General features: G+C 48.7%; 29 non-coding genes and 3 pseudogenes across 29 annotated transcripts; 27 read left to right on the forward strand and 5 right to left on the reverse strand.

The window, feature by feature from the left end:
- Nucleotides 1-756: 756 nt before the first annotated feature.
- LOC135046158 (U5 spliceosomal RNA) lies at nucleotides 757-872 on the reverse strand. Its single transcript, XR_010238507.1, has one exon. It is a non-coding gene; the product is annotated as a U5 spliceosomal RNA (small nuclear RNA).
- A 275-nt stretch (nucleotides 873-1,147) lies between these two features.
- LOC135046146 (U5 spliceosomal RNA) lies at nucleotides 1,148-1,263 on the reverse strand. The gene has a single exon (XR_010238495.1). It is a non-coding gene; the product is annotated as a U5 spliceosomal RNA (small nuclear RNA).
- Nucleotides 1,264-1,537: 274 nt separating this feature from the next.
- On the reverse strand, nucleotides 1,538-1,653 carry LOC135046138 (U5 spliceosomal RNA). The gene has a single exon (XR_010238488.1). It is a non-coding gene; the product is annotated as a U5 spliceosomal RNA (small nuclear RNA).
- Nucleotides 1,654-1,939: 286 nt separating this feature from the next.
- On the reverse strand, nucleotides 1,940-2,055 carry LOC135046140 (U5 spliceosomal RNA). The gene has a single exon (XR_010238490.1). It is a non-coding gene; the product is annotated as a U5 spliceosomal RNA (small nuclear RNA).
- Nucleotides 2,056-2,325: 270 nt separating this feature from the next.
- LOC135046133 (U5 spliceosomal RNA) lies at nucleotides 2,326-2,441 on the reverse strand. Its single transcript, XR_010238483.1, has one exon. It is a non-coding gene; the product is annotated as a U5 spliceosomal RNA (small nuclear RNA).
- Nucleotides 2,442-2,585: 144 nt separating this feature from the next.
- Nucleotides 2,586-2,748, forward strand: LOC135046078 (U1 spliceosomal RNA). Its single transcript, XR_010238448.1, has one exon. It is a non-coding gene; the product is annotated as a U1 spliceosomal RNA (small nuclear RNA).
- Nucleotides 2,749-3,419: 671 nt separating this feature from the next.
- On the forward strand, nucleotides 3,420-3,583 carry LOC135046188 (U1 spliceosomal RNA). The gene has a single exon (XR_010238535.1). It is a non-coding gene; the product is annotated as a U1 spliceosomal RNA (small nuclear RNA).
- A 152-nt stretch (nucleotides 3,584-3,735) lies between these two features.
- LOC135046108 (U1 spliceosomal RNA) lies at nucleotides 3,736-3,898 on the forward strand. The gene has a single exon (XR_010238467.1). It is a non-coding gene; the product is annotated as a U1 spliceosomal RNA (small nuclear RNA).
- Nucleotides 3,899-4,569: 671 nt separating this feature from the next.
- Nucleotides 4,570-4,733, forward strand: LOC135046186 (U1 spliceosomal RNA). Its single transcript, XR_010238533.1, has one exon. It is a non-coding gene; the product is annotated as a U1 spliceosomal RNA (small nuclear RNA).
- Nucleotides 4,734-4,885: 152 nt separating this feature from the next.
- On the forward strand, nucleotides 4,886-5,047 carry LOC135046121 (U1 spliceosomal RNA). Its single transcript, XR_010238475.1, has one exon. It is a non-coding gene; the product is annotated as a U1 spliceosomal RNA (small nuclear RNA).
- Nucleotides 5,048-5,718: 671 nt separating this feature from the next.
- Nucleotides 5,719-5,882, forward strand: LOC135046033 (U1 spliceosomal RNA). The gene has a single exon (XR_010238406.1). It is a non-coding gene; the product is annotated as a U1 spliceosomal RNA (small nuclear RNA).
- A 152-nt stretch (nucleotides 5,883-6,034) lies between these two features.
- Nucleotides 6,035-6,197, forward strand: LOC135046086 (U1 spliceosomal RNA). Its single transcript, XR_010238456.1, has one exon. It is a non-coding gene; the product is annotated as a U1 spliceosomal RNA (small nuclear RNA).
- A 615-nt stretch (nucleotides 6,198-6,812) lies between these two features.
- On the forward strand, nucleotides 6,813-6,976 carry LOC135046165 (U1 spliceosomal RNA). The gene has a single exon (XR_010238513.1). It is a non-coding gene; the product is annotated as a U1 spliceosomal RNA (small nuclear RNA).
- Nucleotides 6,977-7,128: 152 nt separating this feature from the next.
- On the forward strand, nucleotides 7,129-7,270 carry LOC135046089 (U1 spliceosomal RNA; annotated as a pseudogene).
- A 682-nt stretch (nucleotides 7,271-7,952) lies between these two features.
- On the forward strand, nucleotides 7,953-8,116 carry LOC135046141 (U1 spliceosomal RNA). The gene has a single exon (XR_010238491.1). It is a non-coding gene; the product is annotated as a U1 spliceosomal RNA (small nuclear RNA).
- Nucleotides 8,117-8,268: 152 nt separating this feature from the next.
- LOC135046096 (U1 spliceosomal RNA) lies at nucleotides 8,269-8,431 on the forward strand. The gene has a single exon (XR_010238461.1). It is a non-coding gene; the product is annotated as a U1 spliceosomal RNA (small nuclear RNA).
- Nucleotides 8,432-9,105: 674 nt separating this feature from the next.
- Nucleotides 9,106-9,269, forward strand: LOC135046182 (U1 spliceosomal RNA). The gene has a single exon (XR_010238529.1). It is a non-coding gene; the product is annotated as a U1 spliceosomal RNA (small nuclear RNA).
- Nucleotides 9,270-9,421: 152 nt separating this feature from the next.
- On the forward strand, nucleotides 9,422-9,584 carry LOC135046115 (U1 spliceosomal RNA). Its single transcript, XR_010238472.1, has one exon. It is a non-coding gene; the product is annotated as a U1 spliceosomal RNA (small nuclear RNA).
- A 670-nt stretch (nucleotides 9,585-10,254) lies between these two features.
- LOC135046112 (U1 spliceosomal RNA) lies at nucleotides 10,255-10,418 on the forward strand. Its single transcript, XR_010238470.1, has one exon. It is a non-coding gene; the product is annotated as a U1 spliceosomal RNA (small nuclear RNA).
- Nucleotides 10,419-13,118: 2,700 nt separating this feature from the next.
- LOC135046060 (U1 spliceosomal RNA) lies at nucleotides 13,119-13,282 on the forward strand. Its single transcript, XR_010238433.1, has one exon. It is a non-coding gene; the product is annotated as a U1 spliceosomal RNA (small nuclear RNA).
- A 152-nt stretch (nucleotides 13,283-13,434) lies between these two features.
- LOC135046100 (U1 spliceosomal RNA) lies at nucleotides 13,435-13,570 on the forward strand (annotated as a pseudogene).
- A 698-nt stretch (nucleotides 13,571-14,268) lies between these two features.
- LOC135045999 (U1 spliceosomal RNA) lies at nucleotides 14,269-14,432 on the forward strand. Its single transcript, XR_010238373.1, has one exon. It is a non-coding gene; the product is annotated as a U1 spliceosomal RNA (small nuclear RNA).
- Nucleotides 14,433-14,584: 152 nt separating this feature from the next.
- LOC135046062 (U1 spliceosomal RNA) lies at nucleotides 14,585-14,747 on the forward strand. The gene has a single exon (XR_010238435.1). It is a non-coding gene; the product is annotated as a U1 spliceosomal RNA (small nuclear RNA).
- A 674-nt stretch (nucleotides 14,748-15,421) lies between these two features.
- On the forward strand, nucleotides 15,422-15,585 carry LOC135046168 (U1 spliceosomal RNA). The gene has a single exon (XR_010238516.1). It is a non-coding gene; the product is annotated as a U1 spliceosomal RNA (small nuclear RNA).
- Nucleotides 15,586-15,737: 152 nt separating this feature from the next.
- LOC135046104 (U1 spliceosomal RNA) lies at nucleotides 15,738-15,900 on the forward strand. Its single transcript, XR_010238463.1, has one exon. It is a non-coding gene; the product is annotated as a U1 spliceosomal RNA (small nuclear RNA).
- A 674-nt stretch (nucleotides 15,901-16,574) lies between these two features.
- LOC135046018 (U1 spliceosomal RNA) lies at nucleotides 16,575-16,738 on the forward strand. The gene has a single exon (XR_010238391.1). It is a non-coding gene; the product is annotated as a U1 spliceosomal RNA (small nuclear RNA).
- A 152-nt stretch (nucleotides 16,739-16,890) lies between these two features.
- LOC135046101 (U1 spliceosomal RNA) lies at nucleotides 16,891-17,026 on the forward strand (annotated as a pseudogene).
- Nucleotides 17,027-17,724: 698 nt separating this feature from the next.
- LOC135046026 (U1 spliceosomal RNA) lies at nucleotides 17,725-17,888 on the forward strand. The gene has a single exon (XR_010238399.1). It is a non-coding gene; the product is annotated as a U1 spliceosomal RNA (small nuclear RNA).
- A 152-nt stretch (nucleotides 17,889-18,040) lies between these two features.
- LOC135046113 (U1 spliceosomal RNA) lies at nucleotides 18,041-18,203 on the forward strand. Its single transcript, XR_010238471.1, has one exon. It is a non-coding gene; the product is annotated as a U1 spliceosomal RNA (small nuclear RNA).
- A 674-nt stretch (nucleotides 18,204-18,877) lies between these two features.
- On the forward strand, nucleotides 18,878-19,041 carry LOC135046006 (U1 spliceosomal RNA). The gene has a single exon (XR_010238380.1). It is a non-coding gene; the product is annotated as a U1 spliceosomal RNA (small nuclear RNA).
- A 142-nt stretch (nucleotides 19,042-19,183) lies between these two features.
- Nucleotides 19,184-19,346, forward strand: LOC135046088 (U1 spliceosomal RNA). Its single transcript, XR_010238457.1, has one exon. It is a non-coding gene; the product is annotated as a U1 spliceosomal RNA (small nuclear RNA).
- A 670-nt stretch (nucleotides 19,347-20,016) lies between these two features.
- On the forward strand, nucleotides 20,017-20,180 carry LOC135046178 (U1 spliceosomal RNA). The gene has a single exon (XR_010238525.1). It is a non-coding gene; the product is annotated as a U1 spliceosomal RNA (small nuclear RNA).
- The last annotated feature ends 2,316 nt before the right edge of the window (nucleotides 20,181-22,496 follow it).

Here is a 22,496-nt window from a genome sequence, read left to right on the forward strand (position 1 = left end):
AATCCTATTTTCTCATACGACCTAGAGGATGCTGGGGTCACATTAAGAACCATGGGGTTATACCAAAGCTCTTGAACGGGTGGGAGAGTGCGTACGACTCTGCAGCACCGAATGACCCAACTTGAGGTTATCATCAGCCAAGGTATCAAACTTGTAAAACTTAGCAAAAGTGTTTACTAAATAGCTGCTCGGCAAAGTTGCAATGCCGAGACTCCCCGACCAGCTGCCCAGGATGAACCCACCTTTCTAGTAGAATGGGTCTTCACCTAATTCAGTAACGGCAATTCCACGAATGAGCATGCTGAATCTTACCACAGATCCAGCGCATAATGGTCTGCATGGAAGCAGGACACCCAATCATGTTGGGAGCATACAGGACAAACAGAGCCTCTGTTTTCCTAATCTGAACCGTTCTGGTGACATAAATTTTCAAAGTTCTGACCACAGCCAGAGACTTTGACTCAACGAAGGTGTCAGTGGCCAAAGGCACCATGTGGAAAGATGAACCACCTTCGGCAGAAATTGTTGACGTGTCCTCAATTCTGCTCTATCTTCATGAAAGATCAAATAAAGGCTCTTGTGATACTGCATGGTTTGTACTGTTTTCCATGTGCTCCCAGATCTTTCAAGCAAGTAGCATGGTCAAGAAAGTTCTGTTTGAAAAGAAACAAACATTTACTGTCATTGTTATGCAAATAAACTTACATTAAAGCTAACAAGAAAGCACACTCGTTCTGTCTTTAAACTGATAAAAGATACCCCAATAATATGGGGCATGCAAAAATTGAGATAAAACTCAGTTTTGCTCCTCTCCACGGAAATCTTTAATAAAAGGCGAAATATTTGTTAGTTCTGAAGAGAAACCAGAGCATGACCAAGATTCCACCTGTCGCCTGAGTGCCATGCCAGCAGTTCTCATTCAGCTCAAAGTGAGCACCCAATTTGAATGAAAGAAAGCAGATTTCTCACCAGGCTTCCCCTTGCTATAAACATGGTTTGTACTCTTTTCCATGTGCTCCCAGATCTTTCAAACAATTAGTGTGGTCAAGAAAGTTCTGTTTGAAAAGAAACAAACATTTACTGTAATTTCTATGCAAATGAGCTTACATTAAAGCACACTCGTTCTATCTTTAAACCAATAAAATAAAACCCCAATAAGATGGGGCATGCAAAAATTGAGATAAAACTCAGTTTTGCTCCTCTCCACGGAAATCTTTAGTAAAAGGCGAAAGATTTGTTCGTTCTGAAGAGAAACCACAGCATGACCAAGATTCTACCTGTCGCCTGAGTGCCATGCCAGCAGTCCTCATTCAGCTCAAAGTGAGCACCCAATTTGAAAGAAAGAAAGCAGATTTCTCACCAGGCTTCCCCTTGCTATAAACATGGTTTGTACTCTTTTCCATGTGCTCCCAGATCTTTCAAGCAATTAGTATAGTCAAGAAAGTTCTGTTTGAAAAGAAACAAACATTTACTGTCATTTCTACGCAAATGAGCTTACATTAAAGCACACTCGTTCTATCTTTAAACTGATAAAAGAAACCCCAATAAGACGGGGCATGCAAAAATTGAGATAAAACTCAGTTTTGCTCCTCTCCACGGAAATCTTTAGTAAAAGGCGAAAGATTTGTTCGTTCTGAAGAGAAACCAGAGCATGACCAAGATTCCACCTGTCGCCTGAGTGCCATGCCAGCAGTCCTCATTCAGCTCAAAGTGAGCACCCAATTTGAAAGAAAGAAAGCAGATTTCTCACCAGGCTTCCCCTTGCTATAAGCATGGTTTGTACTCTTTTCCATGTGCTCCCAGATCTTTCAAGCAATTAGTATGGTCAAGAAAGTTCTGCTTGAAAAGAAACAGACATTTATTGTCATTGTTATGCAAATATACTTACATTAAAGCTAACAAGAAAGCACACTCGTTCTGTCTTTAATCCGATAAAAGAAACCCCAATAATATGGGACATGCAAAAATTGAGATAAAACTCAGTTTTGCTCCTCTCCACGGAAATCTTTAGTAAAAGGCGAAAGATTTGTTCGTTCTGAAGAGAAACCAGAGCATGACCAAGATTCCACCTGTCGCCTGAGTGCCGTGCCAGCAGTCCTCATTCAGATCAAAGTGAGCGCCCAATTTGAAAGAAAGCAGATTTCTCACCTGTCTTCTCCTTGCTATAAGCATGGTTTGTACTGTATTCCATGTGCTCCCAGATCTTTCAAGCAAGTAGCATGGTCAAGAAAGTTCTGTTTGAAAAGAAACAAACATTTACTGTCATTTCTATGCAAATGAGCTTACATTAAAGCACACTCATTCTATCTTTAAACCGATAAAAGAAACCCCAAAAAGATGGGGCATGCAAAAATTGAGATAAAACTCGGTTTTGCTCCTCTCCACGGAAATCTTTAGTAAAAGGCGAAAGATTTGTTCGTTCTGAAGAGAAACCAGAGCATGACCAATATTTTTATCTGAAAATATGTGTTCTCCCTGCAGTTGTTGTCCCCAGATGAGAGTTCCCTTGTGCTGCCTCAGTTGAATCTCCTTTACTTGACAGGGTGATGCTCGAGCAGCGACCCTCCCCAGCTCTAGCCCAACTCCTACTTACCTGCCAGGTGAGATACTATGATCATGAAGGTGCTTCTCCCAGGGCAAGGCTCACCCATTGCACTCTGGGTGTGCTGCTTCTGCGATTTCCCCAAATGTGGGAAACTTGACTGCATAATTTGTGTTTCCCCTGGTCGGCTCTCGTATAATTCAGATCTCTTTGTCTCAGGTCTCTCTCCAGCCTAGTTTGCTGTCTGTTTCTACTTCTCTTTTCTTGAGCCGCTCCCTTCTATGCCCTTGCGCACTATCCTGACTTCTCCCGTCTGCTTACTTTGTGCCTTCCAACGCACAATGCAAACTACAGGTAGTGCTGCAGGACCCACACCCTTTTACTTGCCTTACAGAGCGTCTCTGGAGCAGTTACAGTGCCCAGCTGCTGCAAGAAATCAGCTTGAATGCTTCAGGGGCTGGGGAATAGCCAACATGAGCCCCACACCGAAGGAGGGTGGAGGTGTGTAATGCGAACTAGGGGTCATCCAAGCGCCGCAAAAGGCCGCCATGCCCTGCACGCCCCTTGTCTCTTTTCATATGCAGACGAGGGTTGAAGCCAACTTTGACCCACTGTTTGGATGACATCACCATATGCAAATCCATCTGCTGCAGGCCTTCCCCCAGGAATGCTTGCACTAGTTGTTGCATTTGGTTTGTTGTTTGGGGGTGCTTCAGTATTAGGCAGCCTTCTGCCCTCCCATGTTCATCTGAAAATATATGTTCTCCCTGCAGTTGTTGTCCCCAGATGAGAGTTCCCTTGTGCTGCCTCAGTTGAATCTCCTTTACTTGACAGAGATGTGCCTGAGCAGCGGCCCTCCCCAGCCCTATCCCAAATCATACTTATTTTGCATAGGCGATACCATGGTCATGAAGATTGTTCTCCCAGGGTGAGGTTCATTCATTGCATTCTGGGTATGCTGACCCCTGTGATTTCCCCAAATGTGGGAAACTCGACTGCATTATTTGTGGTAGTGGGGGACTGTGTTTGTGCTTTCCTCTGGTCAGCTCTGGTAAAAATCAGATTTCTTTATCTCAGATCTTCCTCTAGCCTTGTTCTTCTTTCGAGAGTTCCCTTGTGCTGCCTCAGTTGGATCTCTTTCACTTGACAGGGGGGTGCCCGAGCAGCGACCCTCCCCAGCTCTAGCCCAACTCCTACTTACCTGCCAGGTGAGATACTATGATCATGAAGGTGCTTCTCCCAGGGCAAGGCTCACCCATTGCACTCTGGTTGTGCTGCCCCTGTGATTTCCCCAAATGTGGGAAACTTGACTGCATAATTTGTGTTTCCCTTGGTCGGCTCTCGTATAATTCAGATCTCTTTGTCTCAGGTCTATCTCCAGCCTAGTTTGCTGTCTGTTTCCACTTCTCTGTTCTTGAGCCGCTCCCTTCTATGCCCTTGCGCACTATCCTGACTTCTCCCGTCTGCTTACTTCGTGCCTTCCAACGCACAATGCAAACTACAGGTAGTGCTGCAGGGCCCACACCCTTTTACTTGCCTTACAGAGCAGCTCTGGAGCAGTTACAGTGCCCAGCTGCTGCAAGAAATCAGCTTGAATGCTTCAGGGGCTGGGGCATAGCCAACATGAGCCCCACACCGAAGGAGGGTGGAGGTGTGTAATGCTAACTAGGGGTCATCCAAGCGCCGCAAAAGGCCGCCATGCCCTGCACGCCCCTTTTCTCTTTTCATATGCAGACGAGGGTTGAAGCCAACTTTGACCCACTGCTTGGATGGCATCACCATATGCAAATCCATCTGCTGCAGGCCTTCCCCCAGGAATGCTTGCACTAGTTGTAGCATTTGGTTTGTTGTTTGGGGGTGCTTCAGTATTAGGCAGCCTTCTGCCCTCCCATGTTCATCTGAAAATATGTGTTCTCCCTGCAGTTGTTGTCCCCAGATGAGAGTTCCCTTGTGCTGCCTCAGTTGAATCTCCTTTACTTGACAGAGATGTGCCTGAGCAGCGGCCCTCCCCAGCCCTATCCCAAATCATACTTATTTTGCATAGGAGAGACCATGGTCTTGAAGATTGTTCTCCCAGGGTGAGGTTCATTCATTGCATTCTGGGTATGCTGACCCCTGTGATTTCCCCAAATGTGGGAAACTCAACTGTATTATTTGTGGTAGTGGGGGACTGTGTTTGTGCTTTCCTCTGGTCAGCTCTGGTAAAAGTCAGATTTCTTTGTTTCAGTTCTTCCTCTAGCCTTGTTCTTCTTTCGAGAGTTCCCTTGTGCTGCCTCAGTTGGATCTCCTTCACTTGACAGGGGGGTGCCCGAGCAGCGACCCTCCCCAGCTCTAGCCCAACTTCTACTTACCTGCCAGGTGAGATACTATAATCATGAAGGTGCTTCTCCCAGGGCAAGGCTCACCCATTGCACTCTGGATTTGCTGCCCCTGCGATTTCCCCAAATGTGGGAAACTTGACTGCATAATTTGTGTTTCCCCTGGCGGCTCTCGTATAATTCAGATCTCTTTGTCTCAGGTCTCTCTCCAGCCTAGTTTGCTGTCTGTTTCCACTTCTCTTTTCTTAAGCCGCTCCATTCTATGGCCTTGCGCACTATCCTTACTTCTCCCGTCTGCTTACTTTGTGCCTTCCAATGCACAATGCAAACTACAGGTAGTGCTGCAGGGCCCACACCCTTTTACTTGCCGTACAGAGCAGCTCTGGAGCTGTTACAGTGCCCAGCTACTGCAAGAAATCAGCTTGAATGCTTCAGGGGCTGGGGCATAGCCAACATGAGCCCCACACCAAAGGAGGGTGGAGGTGTTTAATGCGAACTAGGGGTCATCCAAGCGCCGCAAAAGGCCGCCATGCCCTGCACGCCCCTTTTCTCTTTTCATATGCAGACGAGGGTTGAAGCCAACTTTGACCCACTGCTTGGATGACATCACCATATGCAAATCCATCTGCTGCAGGCCTTCCCCCAGGAATGCTTGCACTAGTTGTTGCATTTGGTCTGTTGTTTGGGGGTGCTTCAGTATTAGGCAGCCTTCTGCCCTCCCATGTTCATCTGAAAATATGTGTTCTCCCTGCAGTTGTTGTCCCCAGATGAGAGTTCCCTTATGCTGCCTCAGTTGAATCTCCTTTACTTGACAGAGATGTGCCTGAGCAGCGGCCCTCCCCAGCCCTATCCCAAATCATACTTATTTTGCATAGGAGATACCATGGTCATGAAGATTATTCTCCCAGTGTGAGGTTCATTCATTGCATTCTGGGTATGCTGACCCCTGTGATTTCCCCAAATGTGTGAAACTCGACAGCATTATTTGTGGTAGTGGGGGACTGTGTTTGTGTTTTCCTCTGGTCAGCTCAGGTAAAAGTCAGATTTCTTTGTCTCAGATCTTCCTCTAGCCTTGTTCTTCTTTCGAGAATTCCCTTGTGCTGCCTCAGTTGGATCTCCTTCACTTGACAGGGGGGTACCCGAGCAGCGACCCTCCCCAGCTCTAGCCCAACTCCTACTTACCTGCCAGGTGAGATACTATGATCACGTAGGTGCTTCTCCCAGGGCAAGGCTCACCCATTGCACTCTGGGTGTGCTGCTCCTGCGATTTCCCCAAATGTGGGAAACTTGACTGCATAATTTGTGTTTCCCCTGGTCGGCTCTCGTATAATTCAGATCTCTTTGTCTCAGGTCTCTCTCCAGCCTAGTTTGCTGTCTGTTTCCACTTCTCTATTCTTAAGTGCCTTCCAATGCACAATGCAAACTACAGGTAGTGCTGCAGGGCCCACACCCTTTTACTTGCCGTACAGAGCAGCTCTGGAGCTGTTACAGTGCCCAGCTGCTGCAAGAAATCAGCTTGAATGCTTCAGGGGCTGGGGCATAGCCAACATGAGCCCCACACCGAAGGAGGGTGGGGGTGTTTAATGCGAACTAAGGGTCATCCAAGCGCCGCAAAAGGCCGCCATGCCCTGCATACCCCTTTTCTCTTTTCATATGCAGATGAGGGTTCCAGCCAACTTTGGCCCACTGCTTGGATGACATCACCGTATGCAAATCCGTCTTCTGCAGAACGTCCCCCAGGAATGCTTGTACTAGTTGTTGCATTTGGTTTGTTGTTTGGGGGTGCTTCAGTATTAGGCAGCCTTCTGCCCTCCCATGTTCATCTGAAAATATGTGTTCTCCCTGCAGTTGTTGTCCCAAGATGGGAGTTCCCTTGTGCTGCCTCAGTTGAATCTCCTTTACTTGACAGAGATGTGCCTGAGCAGCGGCCCTCCCCAGCCCTATCCCAAATCATACTTATTTTGCATAGGAGATACCATGGTCATGAAGATTGTTCTCCGAGGGTGAGGTTCATTCATTGCATTTTGGGTATGCTGACCCCTGTGATTTCCCCAAATGTGGGAAACTCGACTGCATTATTTGTGGTAGTGGGGGACTGTGTTTGTGCTTTCCTCTGGTCAGCTCTGGTAAAAGTCAGATTTCTTTGTCTCAGATTTTCCTCTAGCCTTGTTCTTCTTTCGAGAGTTCCCTTGTGCTGCCTCAGTTGGATCTCCTTCACTTGACAGGGGGGTACCCGAGCAGCAACCCTCCCCAGCTCTAGCCCAACTCCTACTTACCTGCCAGGTGAGATACTATGATCATGAAGGTGCTTCTCCCAGGGCAAGGCTCACCCATTGCACTCTGGGTGTGCTGCTCCTGCGATTTCCCCAAATGTGGGACACTTGACTGCATAATTTGTGTTTCCCCTGGTCGGCTCTCGTATAATTTAGATCTCTTTGTCTCAGGTCTCTCTCCAGCCTAGTTTGCTGCCTGTTTCCACTTCTCTTTTCTTGAGCCGCTCCCTTCTATGCCCTTGCGCACTGTCCTGACTTCTCCCGTCTGCTTACTTTGTGCCTTCCAACGCACAATGCGAACTACAGGTAGTGCTGCAGGGCCCACACCCTTTTACTTGCCTTACAGAGCAGCTCTGGAGCTGTTACAGTGCCCAGCTGCTGCAAGAAATCAGCTTGAATACTTCAGGGGCTGGGGCATAGCCAACATGAGCCCCACACCGAAGGAGAATGGAGGTGTTTAATGCGAACTAGGGGTCATCCAAGCGCCGCAAAAGGCCGCCATTCCCTGCATAACCCTTATTCTCTTTTCATATGCAGATGAGGGTTCCAGCCAACTTTGGCCCACTGCTTGGATGACATCACCGTATGCAAATCCGTCTTCTGCAGACCTTCTCCCAGGAATGCTTTTACTAGTTGTTGCTTTTGGTTTGTTGTTTGGGGGTGCTTCAGTATTAGGCAGCCCATGTTCATCTGAAAATATGTGTTCTCCCTGCAGTTGTTGTCCCCAGATGAGAGTTCCCTTGTGCTGCCTCAGTTGAATCTCCTTTACTTGACAGAGATGTGCCTGAGCAGCGGCCCTCCCCAGCCCTATCCCAAATCATACTTATTTTGCATAGGAGATACCATGGTCATGAAGATTGTTCTCCCAGGGTTAGGTTCATTCATTGCATTCTGGGTATGCTGACCCCTGTGATTTCCCCAAATGTGGGAAACTCAACTGCATTATTTGTGGTAGTGGGGGACTGTGTTTGTGCTTTCCTCTGGTCAGCTCTGGTAAAAGTCAGATTTCTTTGTCTCAGATCTTCCTCTAGCCTTGTTCTTCTTTCGAGAGTTCCCTTGTGCTGCCTCAGTTGGATCTCCTTCACTTGACAGGGGGGTGCCCGAGCAGCGACCCTCCCCAGCTCTAGCCCAACTCCTACTTACCTGCCAGGTGAGATACTATGATCATGTAGGTGCTTCTCCCAGGGCAAGGCTCACCCAATGCACTCTGGGTGTGCTGCCCCTGCGATTTCCCCAAATGTGGGAAACTTGACTGCATAATTTGTGTTTTCCCTGGTCGGCACTCATATAATTCAGATCTCTTTGTCTCAGGTCTCTCTCCAGCCTAGTTTGCTGTCTGTTTCCACTTCTTTTTTCTTAAGCCCCTCCCTTCTATACCCTTGTGGACTATCCTGACATCTCCTCCTGTCTGCTTACTTTGTGCCTTCCAATGCACAATGCAAACTACAGGTAGTGCTGCAGGGCCCACACCCTTTTACTTGCCTTACAGAGCAGCTCTGGAGCTGTTACAGTGCCCAGCTGCTGCAAGAAATCAGCTTGAATGCTTCAGGGGCTGGGGCATAGCCAACATGAGCCCCACACCGACGGAGGGTGGAGGTGTTTAATGCAAACTAAGGGTCATCCAAGCACTGCAAAAGGCTGCCATGCCCTGCATACCCCTTTTCTCTTTTCATATGCAGATGAGGGTTCCAGCCAACTTTGGCCCACTGCTTGGATGACATCACCGTATGCAAATCCGTCTTCTGCAGACCTTTTCCCAGGAATGCTTGTACTAGTTGTTGCATTTGGTTTGTTGTTTGGGGGTGCTTCAGTATTAGGCAGCTTTCTGCTCTCCCATTTTCATCTGAAAATATGTGTTCTCCCTGCAGTTGTTGTCCCCAGATGAGAGTTCCCTTGTGCTGCCTCAGTTGAATCTCCTTTACTTGACAGAGATGTGCCTGAGCAGCGGCCCTCCCCAGCCCTATCCCAAATCATACTTATTTTGCATAGGAGATACCATTATCATGAAGATTGTTCTCCCAGGGTGAGGTTCATTCATTGCATTCTGGGTATGCTGACCCCTGTGATTTCCCCAAATGTGGGAAACTCGACTGCATTATTTGTTGTAGTGGGGGACTGTGTTTGTGCTTTCCTCTGGTCAGCTCTGGTAAAAGTCAGATTTCTATGTCTCAGATCTTCATCTAGCCTTGTTCTTTTTTCGAGAGTTTCCTTGTGCTGCCTCAGTTGGATCTCCTTCACTTGACAGGGGGGTACCCGAGCAGCAACCCTCCCCAGCTCTAGCCCAACTCCTACTTACCTGCCAGGTGAGATACTATGATCAGGAAGGTGCTTCTCCCAGGGCAAGGCTCACCCAATGCACTCTGGGTGTGCTGCTCCTGCGATTTCCCCAAATGTGGGACACTTGATTACATAATTTGTGTTTCCTCTGGTCGGTTCTCGTATAATTCAGATCTCTTTGTCTCAGGTCTCTCTCCAGCCTAGTTTGCTGTCTGTTTCCACTTCTCTTTTCTTGAGCCGCTCCCTTCTATGCCCTTGTGCATTATCCTGACTTCCCCGTCTGCTTACTTTGTGCCTTCCAACGCACAATGCAAACTACAGGTAGTGCTGCAGGGCCCACACCCTTTTACTTGCTTTACAGAGCAGCTCTGGAGCTGTTACAGTGCCCAGCTGCTGCAAGAAATCAGCTTGAATGCTTCAGGGGCTGGGGCATAGCCAACATGAGCCCCACACCGAAGGAGGGTGGAGGTGTTTAATGCGAACTAGGGGTCATCCAAGCGCCGCAAAAGGCAGCCATGCCCTGCACACCCCTTTTTTATTTTCATATGCAGACGAGGGTTGAATCCAACTTTGACCCACTGCTTGGATGACATCACCATATGCAAATCCGTCTGCTGCAGGCCTTCCCCCAGGAATGCTTGCACTAGTAGTTGCATTTGGTTTGTTGTTTGGGGGTGCTTCAGTATTAGGCAGCCTTCTGCCCTCCCATGTTCATCTGAAAATATGTGTTCTCCCTGCAGTTGTTGTCCCCAGATGAGAGTTCCCTTGTGCTGCCTCAGTTGAATCTCCTTTACTTGACAGAGATGTGCCTGAGCAGCGGCCCTCCCCAGCCCTATCCCAAATCATACTTATTTTGCATAGGAGATACCATGGTCATGAAGATTGTTCTCCCAGGGTGAGGTTCATTCATTGCACTCTGGGTATGCTGACCCCTGTGATTTCCCCAAATGTGGGAAACTCGACTGCATTATTTGTGGTAGTGGGGGACTGTGTTTGTGCTTTCCTCTGGTCAGCTCTGGTAAAAGTCAGATTTCTTTGTCTCAGATCTTCCTCTAGCCTTGTTCTTCTTTCGAGAGTTCCCTTGTGCTGCCTCAGTTGGATCTCCTTCACTTGACAGGGGGTGCCCGAGCAGCAATCCTCCACAGCTCTAGCCCAACTCCTACTTACCTGCCAGGTGAGATACTATGATCTTCACTGTTAGGGCAATCAGGATGTGGAATTCCCTGCCAGGGAAGGTGGTAATGGCGGACTCTGTAATTGGATTTAAAAAAGGAATGGATACATTTCTGAATGAAAAAGCTATCCAAGGTTATAATACTTAAAATATCAACATGGTTAATCCGGGGGTAACATGAGTTATAGTAGCTAACTAGTCATAAAACATTATTCAGCAAGTATGTAGAATCATCACAACTTAAAACAGGTTGAACACGTTGGGCAATTTGCCTCTATTCAACCTCAAAAACTATGTTACCATATGTTACTATATTACTATGTTACTGTAGTATACAGAACACCACAATGTAATGAGCAGTGATAGTGAGCACTGATGAGGATACTAGAACTGACACTGAGCAGCAAGATGCAGCACTGGACTATTAGTAATGTACTGTAGTATGCTGAGCACCACAATGCAGCACAAGACAATGAGCAGTGATACTGAGCACTGATGAGGATACTACTGAGAACTGACACTGAGCAGGAGAGACACACTACTAGTATTACTGAGCAGCAATAAGTAACCACTGATACTGAGCACTGATATTGAGATTTCCACTGAGAGAACATAGCCACGTCCTCTCCGCTCTCTCTTCAATGCACGAGTAAAAATGGCGGCAACGCGCAGCTCTTTATATGGAATCCGAATCTCGCGAGAATCCGACAGCGGGATGATGACATTTTCCCTTGTTCAGGTTTTCCGAGTCAGGCGGGAACAACCGAGCCTGCCTCGGACCAGTGTAAACCACGTGGAGTTCGTCGGGAATTCGGTTCTCGGAGAACCGAACCCGCTCCTCTCTACCTTATACCCATCAATTGTTTTTATTTTCAATCTAAGCCCCTGCAGTTTTCTGTAAGCATCTGCTTCGCTATGATGATCAACAAGTCACAAGGGCAAACACTCAGGGCTTGAGGCGTAGATCTTAGGACCAGCTGCTACAAGCATGGCAGAGGTGTCACTATCACTGGTGACACCCAGAGAGGTGGCGAGGGAGATTGTAATGCAGTGCGCGCAGATAAACAGCGCAATGGTAAAAAGGAGGCATGGTTTCATAGGTAGGGGCGTGGCCTGGTGGCCTGAATCTACATTTTGTTGCTCCGGGTGTCCCGGGGGTTGGGGGCTGCACCCGGGGACTAGTGTGTGAGCGGTGCTGGCTCCTGCACAGTGACAGGGCATGGCCACCCAGCATGACGCCTCCCTTCTTGACCATGCTGTAATTGCAGTCGCACTGCAGTTCAGCGTGATCATAAAAAATGGTGTAGGCTCCTGCTGGTGCAGACTGTAGAGAAAAGCTGCTGTGACCACGCCCCCTGTGTCTCCTCCGTTGCAGACCCCATTTTGAAGCCTTGCCCCCGGACTAAGAGAAAAGAATGCCCTTGCGCACTATCCTGACTTCTCCTCCCGTCTGCTTAATTTGTGCCTTCCAACGCACAATGCGAACAACAGGTGGTGCTGCAGGGCCCACACCCTTTTACTTGCCTTACAGAACAGCTCTGGAGCTGTTACAGTGCCCAGCTGCTGCAAGAAATCAGCTTGAATGCATCAGGGGATGGGGCATGGCCAACATGAGCCCCACACCAAAGGAGGGTGGAGGTGTTTAATGCAAACTAGGGGTCATCCAAGCACTGCAAAAGGCCGCCATGCCCTGCATGCCCCTTTTCTCTTTTCATATGCAGATGAGGGTTCCAGTCAACTTTGGCCCACTGCTTGGATTTACATCACCGTATGCAAATCCGTCTGCTGCAGACCTTCCCCCAGGAGTGCTTGTACTAGTTGTTGCATATGGGCCCTCATTCCGAGTCGTTCGCTCTGTAAATTTCATCGCATCGCAGTGAAATTCTGCTTAGTACGCATGCGCAATATTCGCACTGCGACTGCGCCAAGTAATTTTACAATGAAGAAAGTATTTTTACTCACGGCTTTTTCTTCGCTCCGGCGATCGTAATGTGATTGACAGGAAATGGGTGTTACTGGGCGGAAACAGGCCGTTTTATGGGCGTGTGGGAAAAAACGCTACAGTTTCCGGAAAAAACGCAGGAGTGGCCGGAGAAACGGGGGAGTGTCTGGGCGAACTCTGGGAGTGTTTGTGACGTCAAACCAGGAACGACAAGCACTGAACTGATCGCAGATGCCGAGTAAGTCTGAAGCTACTCTGAAACTGCTAAGTAGTTTGTAATCGCAATATTGCGAATACATCGGTCGCAATTTTAAGAAGCTAAGATTCACTCCCAGTAGGCGGCGGCTTAGCGTGTGTAACTCTGCTAAAATCGCCTTGCGAGCGATCAACTCGGAATGAGGGCCATGGTTTGATATTTGATGGTGCTTCAGTATTAGGCTGCCTTCCGCCCTCCCATGTTCATCTGAAAAGATGTGGTCTCCCTGCAGTTGTTGTCCCCAGATGAGAGTTCCCTTGTGCTGCCTCAGTTGAATCTCCTTTACTTGACAGAGATGTGCCTGAGCAGCGGCCCTCACCAGCCCTATCCCAAATCATACTTATTTTGCATAGGAGATACCATGGTCATGAAGATTGTTCTCCCAGGGTGAGGTTCATTCATTGCATTCTGGGTATGCTGACCCCTGTGATTTTCCCAAATGTGGGAAACTCGACTGCATTATTTGTGGTAGTGGGGGACTGTGTTTGTGCTTTCCTCTGGTCAGCTCTGGTAAAAGTCAGATTTCTTTGTCTCAGATCTTCCTCTAGCCTTGTTCTTCTTTCGAGAGTTCCCTGGTGCTGCTTCAGTTGGATCTCCTTCACTTCACAGGGGGGAACCCGAGCAGCGACCCTCCCCAGCTCTAGCCCAACTCCTACTTACCTGCCAGGTGAGATACTATGATCATGAAGGTGCTTCTCCCAGGGCAAGGCTCAACCATTGCACTCTGGGTGTGCTGCTCCTGCGATTTCCCCAAATGTGGGAAACTTGACTGCATAATTTGTGTTTCCCCTCGTCGGCTCTCGTATAATTCAGATCTCTTTGTCTCAGGTCTCTCTCCAGCCTAGTTTGCTGTCTGTTTCCACTTCTCTTTTCTTGAGCCGCTCCCTTCTATGCCCTTGCGCACTATCCTGACTTCTCCCGTCTGCTTACTTCGTGCCTTCCAACGCACAATGCGAACTACAGGTAGTGCTGCAGGGCCCACACCCTTTTACTTGCCTTACAGAGTAGCTCTGGAGCAGTTACAGTGCCCAGCTGCTGCAAGAAATCAGCTTGAATGCTTCAGGGGCTGGGGCATAGCCAACATGAGCCCCACACCGAAGGAGGGAGGAGGCGTGTAATGCAAACTAGGGGTCATCCAAGCGCTGCAAAAGGCCGCCATGCCCTGCACGCCCCTTTTCTCTTTTCATATGCAGACGAGGGTTGAAGCCAACTTTGACCCACTGCTTGGATGACATCACCATATGCAAATCCATCTGCTGCAGGCCTTCCCCCAGGAATGCTTGCACTAGTTGTTGCATTTGGTTTGTTGTTTGGGGGTGCTTCAGTATTAGGCAGCCTTCTGCCCTCACATGTTCATCTGAAAATATGTGTTCTCCCTGCAGTTGTTGTCCCCAGATGAGAGTTCCCTTGTGCTGCCTCAGTTGAATCTCCTTTACTTGACAGAGATGTGCCTGAGCAGCGGCCCTCCCCAGCCCTATCCCAAATCATACTTATTTTGCATAGGCGATACCATGGTCATGAAGATTGTTCTCCCAGGGTGAGGTTCATTCATTGCATTCTGGGTATGCTGACCCCTGTGTTTTCCCCAAATGTGGGAAACTCGACTGCATTATTTGTGGTAGTGGGGGACTGTGTTTGTGCTTTCCTCTGGCCAGCTCTGGAAAAAGTCAGATTTCTTTGTCTCAGATCTTCCTCTAGCCTTGTTCTTCTTTCGAGAGTTCCCTTGTGCTGCCTCAGTTGGATCTCTTTCACTTGACAGGGGGGTGCCCGAACAGCGACCCTCTCCAGCTCTAGCCCAACTCCTACTTACCTGCCAGGTGAGATACTATGATCATGAAGGTGCTTCTCCCAGGGCAAGGCTCACCCATTGCACTCTGGGTGTGCTGCCCCTGCGATTTCCCCAAATGTGGGAAACTTGACTGCATAATTTGTGTTTCCCTTGGTCGGCTCTCGTATAATTCAGATCTCTTTGTCTCAGGTCTCTCTCCAGCCTAGTTTGCTGTCTGTTTCCACTTCTCTTTTCTTCAGCCGCTCCCTTCTATACCCTTGTGCACTATCCTGACTTCTCCTCCCGTCTGCTTACTTTGTGCCTTCCAATGCACAATGCAAACTACAGGTAGTGCTGCAGGGCCCACACCCTTTTACTTGCCTTACAGAGCAGCTCTGGAGCTGTTACAGTGCCCAGCTGCTGCAAGAAATCAGCTTGAATGCTTCAGGGGATGGGGCATGGCCAACATGAGCCCCACACCAAAGGAGGGTGGAGGTGTTTAATGCGAACTAGGGGTCATCCAAGCAGCGCAAAAGGCCGCCATGCCCTGCACGCCCCTTTTCTCTTTTCATATGCAGATGAGGGTTGAAGCCAACTTTGACCCACTGCTTGGATGACATCACCGTATGCAAATCCGTCTTCTGCAGAACTTCCCCCAGGAATGCTTGCACTAGTTGTTGCATTTGGTTTGTTGTTTGGGGGTGCTTCAGTATTAGGCAGCCTTCTGCCCTCCCATGTTCATCTGAAAATATGTGTTCTCCCTGCAGTTGTTGTCCCCAGATGAGAGTTCCCTTGTGCTGCCTCAGTTAAATCTCCTTTACTTGACAGAGATGTGCATGAGCAGCGGCCCTCCCCAGCCCTATTCCAAATCATACTTATTTTGCATAGGAGATACCATGGTCATGAAGATTTTTCTCCCAGGGTGAGGTTCATTCATTGCATTTTGGGTATGCTGACCCCTGTGATTTCCCCAAATGTGGGAAACTCAGCTGCATTATTTGTGGTAGTGGGGGACTGTGTTTGTGCTTTCCTCTGGTCAGCTCTGGTAAAAGTCAGATTTCTTTGTCTCAGATTTTCCTCTAGCCTTGTTCTTCTTTCGAGAGTTCCCTTGTGCTGCCTTAGTTGGATCTCCTTCACTTTACAGGGGGGTACCCGAGCAGCGACCCTCCCCAGCTCTAGCCCAACTCCTACTTACCTGCCAGGTGAGATACTATGATCATGAAGGTGCTTCTCCCAGGGCAAGGCTAATCCATTGCACTCTGGGTGTGCTGCTCCTGCGATTTCCCCAAATGTGGGAAACTTGACTGTATAATTTGTGTTTCCCCTGGTCGGCTCTCGTATAATTCAGATCTCTTTGTCTCAGGTCTCTCTCCAGCCTAGTTTGCTGTCTGTTTCCACTTCTCTTTTCTTGAGCCGCTCCCTTCTATGCCCTTGCGCACTATCCTGACTTCTCCTCCTGTCTGCTTACTTTGTGCCTTCCAACGCACAATGCGAACTACAGGTAGTGCTGCAGGGCCCACACCCTTTTACTTGCCTTACAGAGCAGCTCTGGAGCTGTTACAGTGCCCAGCTGCTGCAAGAAATCAGCTTGAATGCTTCAGGGGCTGGGGCATAGCCAACATGAGCCCCACACCAAAGGAGGGTGGAGGTGTTTAATGCAAACTAGGGGTCAGCCAAGCGCCGCAAAAGGCCACCATGCCCTGCACGCCCCTTTTCTCTTTTCATATGCAGACGAGGGTTGAAGCCAACTTTGACCCACTGCTTGGATGACATCACCATATACAAATCCATCTGCGGCAGGCCTTCCCCCAGGAATGCTTGCACTAGTTGTTGCATTTGGTTTGTTGTTTGGGGGTGCTTCAGTATTAGGCAGTCTTCTGCCCTCCCATGTTCATCTGAAAATATATGTTCTCCCTGCAGTTGTTGTCCCAAGATGAGAGTTCCCTTGTGCTGCCTCAGTTGAATCTCCTTTACTTGACAGAGATGTTCATGAGCAGCGGCCCTCCCCAGCCCTATTCCAAATCATACTTATTTTGCATAGGAGATACCATGGTCATGAAGATTTTTCTCCCAGGGTGAGGTTCATTCATTGCATTTTGGGTATGCTGACCCCTGTGATTTCCCCAAATGTGGGAAACTTGACTGCATTATTTGTGGTAGTGGGAGACTGTGTTTGTGCTTTCCTCTGGTCAGCTCTGGTAAAAGTCAGATTTCTTTGTCTCAGATCTTCCTCTAGCCTTGTTCTTCTTTCAAGAGTTCCCTGGTGCTGCCTCAGTTGGATCTCCTTCACTTCACAGGGGGGAACCCGAGCAGCGACCCTCCCCAGCTCTAGCCCAACTCCTACTTACCTGCCAGGTGAGATACTATGATCATGAAGGTGCTTCTCCCAGGGCAAGGCTCAACCATTGCACTCTGGGTGTGCTGCTCCTGCGATTTCCCCAAATGTGGGAAACTTGACTGCATAATTTGTGTTTCCCCTCGTCGGCTCTCGTATAATTCAGATCTCTTTGTCTCAGGTCTCTCTCCAGCCTAGTTTGCTGTCTGTTTCCACTTCTCTTTTCTTGAGCCGCTCCCTTCTATGCCCTTGCGCACTATCCTGACTTCTCCCGTCTGCTTACTTCGTGCCTTCCAACGCACAATGCGAACTACAGGTAGTGCTGCAGGGTCCACACCCTTTTACTTGCCTTACAGAGTAGCTCTGGAGCAGTTACAGTGCCCAGCTGCTGCAAGAAATCAGCTTGAATGCTTCAGGGGCTGGGGCATAGCCAACATGAGCCCCACACCGAAGGAGGGTGGAGGTGTGTAATGCGAACTAGGGGTCATCCAAGCGCTGCAAAAGGCCGCCATGCCCTGCACGCCCCTTTTCTCTTTTCATATGCAGACGAGGGTTGAAGCCAACTTTGACCCACTGCTTGGATGACATCACCATATGCAAATCCATCTGCTGCAGGCCTTCCCCCAGGAATGCTTGCACTAGTTGTTGCATTTGGTTTGTTGTTTGGGGGTGCTTCAGTATTAGGCAGCGTTCTGCCCTCACATGTTCATCAGAAAATATGTGTTCTCCCTGCAGTTGTTGTCCCCAGATGAGAGTTCCCTTGTGCTGCCTCAGTTGAATCTCCTTTACTTGACAGAGATGTGCCTGAGCAGCGGCCCTCCCCAGCCCTATCCCAAATCATACTTATTTTGCATAGGCGATACCATGGTCATGAAGATTGTTCTCCCAAGGTGAGGTTCATTCATTGCATTCTGGGTATGCTGACCCCTGTGATTTCCCCAAATGTGGGAAACTCGACAGCATTATTTGTGGTAGTGGGGGACTGTGTTTGTGCTTTCCTCTGGTCAGCTCTGGTAAAAGTCAGATTTCTTTGTCTCAGATTTTCCTTTAGCCTTGTTCTTCTTTCGAGAGTTCCCTTGTGCTGCCTCAGTTGGATCTCCTTCACTTTACAGGGGGGTACCCGAGCAGCGACCCTCCCCAGCTCTAGCCCAACTCCTACTTACCTGCCAGGTGAGATACTATGATCATGAAGGTGCTTCTCCCAGGGCAAGGCTCACCCATTGTACTCTGGGTGTGGTGCTCCTGCGATTTCCCCAAATGTGGGAAACTTGACTGCATAATTTGTGTTTCCCCTGGTCGGCTCTCGTATAATTCAGATCTCTTTGTCTCAGGTCTCTCTCCAGCCTAGTTTGCTGTCTGTTTCCACTTCTCTTTTCTTCAGCCGCTCCCTTCTATACCCTTGTGCACTATCCTGACTTCTCCTCCCGTCTGCTTACTTTGTGCCTTCCAATGCACAATGCAAACTACAGGTAGTGCTGCAGGGCCCACACCCTTTTACTTGCCTCACAGAGCAGCTCTGGAGCTGTTGCAGTGCCAAGCTGCTGCAAGAAATCAGCTTGAATGCTTCAGGGGCTGGGGCATAGCCAACATGAGCCCCACACCGAAGGAGGGTGGAGGTGTTTAATGCAAACTAGGGGTCAGACAAGCGCAGCAAAAGGCCACCATGCCCTGCACGCCCCTTTTCTGTTTTCATATGCAGACGAGGGTTGAAGCCAACTTTGACCCACTGCTTGGATGACATCACCATATGCAAATCCATCTGCGGCAGGCCTTCCCCCAGGAATGCTTGCACTAGTTGTTGCATTTGGTTTGTTGTTTGGGGGTGCTTCAGTATTAGGCAGCCTTCTGCCCTCCCATGTTCATCTGAAAATATGTGTTCTCCCTGCAGTTGTTGTCCCTAGATGAGAGTTCCCTTGTGCTGCCTCAGTTGAATCTCCTTAACTTGACAGAGATGTGCCTGAGCAGCGGCCCTCCCCAGCTCTATCCCAAATCATACTTATTTTGCATAGGAGATACCATGGTCATGAAGATTATTCTCCCAGGGTGAGGTTCATTCATTGCATTCTGGGTATGCTGACCCCTGTGATTTCCCCAAATGTGGGAAACTCGACTGCTTTATTTGTGGTAGTGGGGGACTGTGTTTGTGTTTTCCTCTGGTCAGCTCTGGTAAAAGTCAGATTTCTTTGTTTCAGAGCCTTGTTCTTCTTTTGAGAGTTCCCTTGTGCTGCCTCAGTTGGATCTCCTTCACTTGACAGGGGGGTGCCCGAGCAGAGACCCTCCCCAGCTCTAGCCCAACTCCTACTTACCTGCCAGGTGAGATACTATGATCATGAAGGTGCTTCTCCCAGGGCAAGGCTCACCCATTGCACTCTGGGTGTGCTGCCCCTGCGATTTCCCCAAATGTGGGAAACTTGACAGCATAATTTGTGTTTCCCCTGGTCGGCTCTCGTATAATTCAGATCTCTTTGTCTCAGGTCTCTCTCCAGCCTAGTTTGCTGTCTGTTTCCACTTCTCTTTTCTTCAGCCGCTCCCTTCTATGCCCTTGTGCACTATCCTGACTTCCCCGTCTGCTTACTTTGTGCCTTCCAACGCACAATGCAAACTACAGGTAGTGCTGCAGGGCCCACACCCTTTTACTTGCTTTACAGAGCAGCTCTGGAGCTGTTACAGTGCCCAGCTGCTGCAAGAAATCAGCTTGAATGCTTCAGGGGCTGGGGCATAGCCAACATGAGCCCCACACCGAAGGAGGGTGGAGGTGTTTAATGCGAACTAGGGGTCATCCAAGCGCCGCAAAAGGCAGCCATGCCCTGCACACCCCTTTTTTATTTTCATATGCAGATGAGGGTTGAAGCCAACTTTGACCCACTGCTTGGATGACATCACCATATGCAAATCCGTCTGCTGCAGGCCTTCCCCCAGGAATGCTTGCACTAGTAGTTGCATTTGGTTTGTTGTTTGGGGGTGCTTCAGTATTAGGCAGCCTTCTGCCCTCCCATGTTCATCTGAAAATATGTGTTCTCCCTGCAGTTGTTGTCCCCAGATGAGAGTTCCCTTGTGCTGCCTCAGTTGAATCTCCTTTACTTGACAGAGATGTGCCTGAGCAGCGGCCCTCCCCAGCCCTATCCCAAATCATACTTATTTTGCATAGGAGATACCATGGTCATGAAGATTGTTCTCCCAGGGTGAGGTTCATTCATTGCACTCTGGGTATGCTGACCCCTGTGATTTCCCCAAATGTGGGAAACTCGACTGCATTATTTGTGGTAGTGGGAGACTGTGTTTGTGCTTTCCTCTGGTCAGCTCTGGTAAAAGTCAGATTTCTTTGTCTCAGATCTTCCTCTAGCCTTGTTCTTCTTTCGAGAGTTCCCTTGTGCTGCCTCAGTTGGATCTCCTTCACTTGACAGGGGGTGCCCGAGCAGCAATCCTCCACAGCTCTAGCCCAACTCCTACTTACCTGCCAGGTGAGATACTATGATCTTCACTGTTAGGGCAATCAGTATGTGGAATTCCCTGCCAGGGAAGGTGGTAATGGCGGACTCTGTAATTGGATTTAAAAAAGGAATGGATACATTTCTGAATGAAAAAGCTATCCAAGGTTATAATACTTAAAATATCAACATGGTTAATCCGGGGGTAACATGAGTTATAGTAGCTAACTAGTCATAAAACATTATTCAGCAAGTATGTAGAATCATCACAACTTAAAACAGGTTGAACACGTTGGGCAATTTGCCTCTATTCAACCTCAAAAACTATGTTACCATATGTTACTATATTACTATGTTACTGTAGTATACAGAACACCACAATGTAATGAGCAGTGATAGTGAGCACTGATGAGGATACTAGAACTGACACTGAGCAGCAAGATGCAGCACTGGACTATTAGTAATGTACTGTAGTATGCTGAGCACCACAATGCAGCACAAGACAATGAGCAGTGATACTGAGCACTGATGAGGATACTACTGAGAACTGACACTGAGCAGGAGAGACACACTACTAGTATTACTGAGCAGCAATAAGTAACCACTGATACTGAGCACTGATATTGAGATTTCCACTGAGAGAACATAGCCACGTCCTCTCCGCTCTCTCTTCAATGCACGAGTAAAAATGGCGGCAACGCGCAGCTCTTTATATGGAATCCGAATCTCGCGAGAATCCGACAGCGGGATGATGACATTTTCCCTTGTTCAGGTTTTCCGAGTCAGGCAGGAACAACCGAGCCTGCCTCGGACCAGTGTAAACCACGTGGAGTTCGTCGGGAATTCGGTTCTCGGAGAACCGAACCCGCTCCTCTATATATACTATATTACTATGTTACTGTAGTATACAGAACACCACAATGCAATGAGCAGTGATAGTGAGCACTGATGAGGATACTAGAACTGACACTGAGCAGCAAGATGCAGCACTGGACTATTAGTAATGTACTGTAGTATGCTGAGCACCACAATGCAGCACAAGACAATGAGCAGTGATACTGAGCACTGATGAGGATACTACTGAGAACTGACACTGAGCAGGAGAGACACACTACTAGTATTACTGAGCAGCAATAAGTAACCACTGATACTGAGCACTGATATTGAGATTTCCACTGAGAGAACATAGCCACGTCCTCTCCGCTCTCTCTTCAATGCACGAGTAAAAATGGCGGCAACGCGCAGCTCTTTATATGGAATCCGAATCTCACGAGAATCTGACAGCGGGATGATGACATTTTCCCTTGTTCAGGTTTTCCGAGTCAGGCAGGAACAACCGAGCCTGCCTCGGACCAATGTAAACCACGTGGAGTTCGTGGGGAATTCGGTTCTCGGAGAACCGAACCCACTCCTCTCTACCTTATACCCATCAATTGTTTTTATTTTCAATCTAAGCCCCTACAGTTTTCTGTAAGCATCTGCTTCGCTATGATGATCAACAAGTCACAAGGGCAAACACTCAGGGCTTGAGGCGTAGATCTTAGGACCAGCTGCTACAAGCATGGCAGAGGTGTCACTATCACTGGTGACACCCAGAGAGGTGGCGAGGGAGATTGTAATGCAGTGCGCGCAGATAAACAGCGCAATGGTAAAAAGGAGGCATGGTTTCATAGGTAGGGGCGTGGCCTGGTGGCCTGAATCTACATTTTGTTGCTCCGGGTGTCCCGGGGGTTGGGGGCTGCGCCCGGGGACTAGTGTGTGAGCGGTGCTGGCTCCTGCACAGTGACAGGGCATGGCCACCCAGCATGACGCCTCCCTTCTTGACCATGCTGTAATTGCAGTCGCACTGCAGTTCAGCGTGATCATAAAAAATGGTGTAGGCTCCTGCTGGTGCAGACTGTAGAGAAAAGCTGCTGTGACCACGCCCCCTGTGTCTCCTCCGTTGCAGACCCCATTTTGAAGCCTTGCCCCCGGACTAAGAGAAAAGAATGCCCTTGCGCACTATCCTGACTTCTCCTCCCGTCTGCTTAATTTGTGCCTTCCAACGCACAATGCGAACAACAGGTGGTGCTGCAGGGCCCACACCCTTTTACTTGCCTTACAGAACAGCTCTGGAGCTGTTACAGTGCCCAGCTGCTGCAAGAAATCAGCTTGAATGCATCAGGGGATGGGGCATGGCCAAC

This window comes from Pseudophryne corroboree, unplaced genomic scaffold, assembly GCF_028390025.1.
Source record: "Pseudophryne corroboree isolate aPseCor3 unplaced genomic scaffold, aPseCor3.hap2 scaffold_915, whole genome shotgun sequence".
NCBI lineage: Eukaryota > Metazoa > Chordata > Amphibia > Anura > Myobatrachidae > Pseudophryne > Pseudophryne corroboree.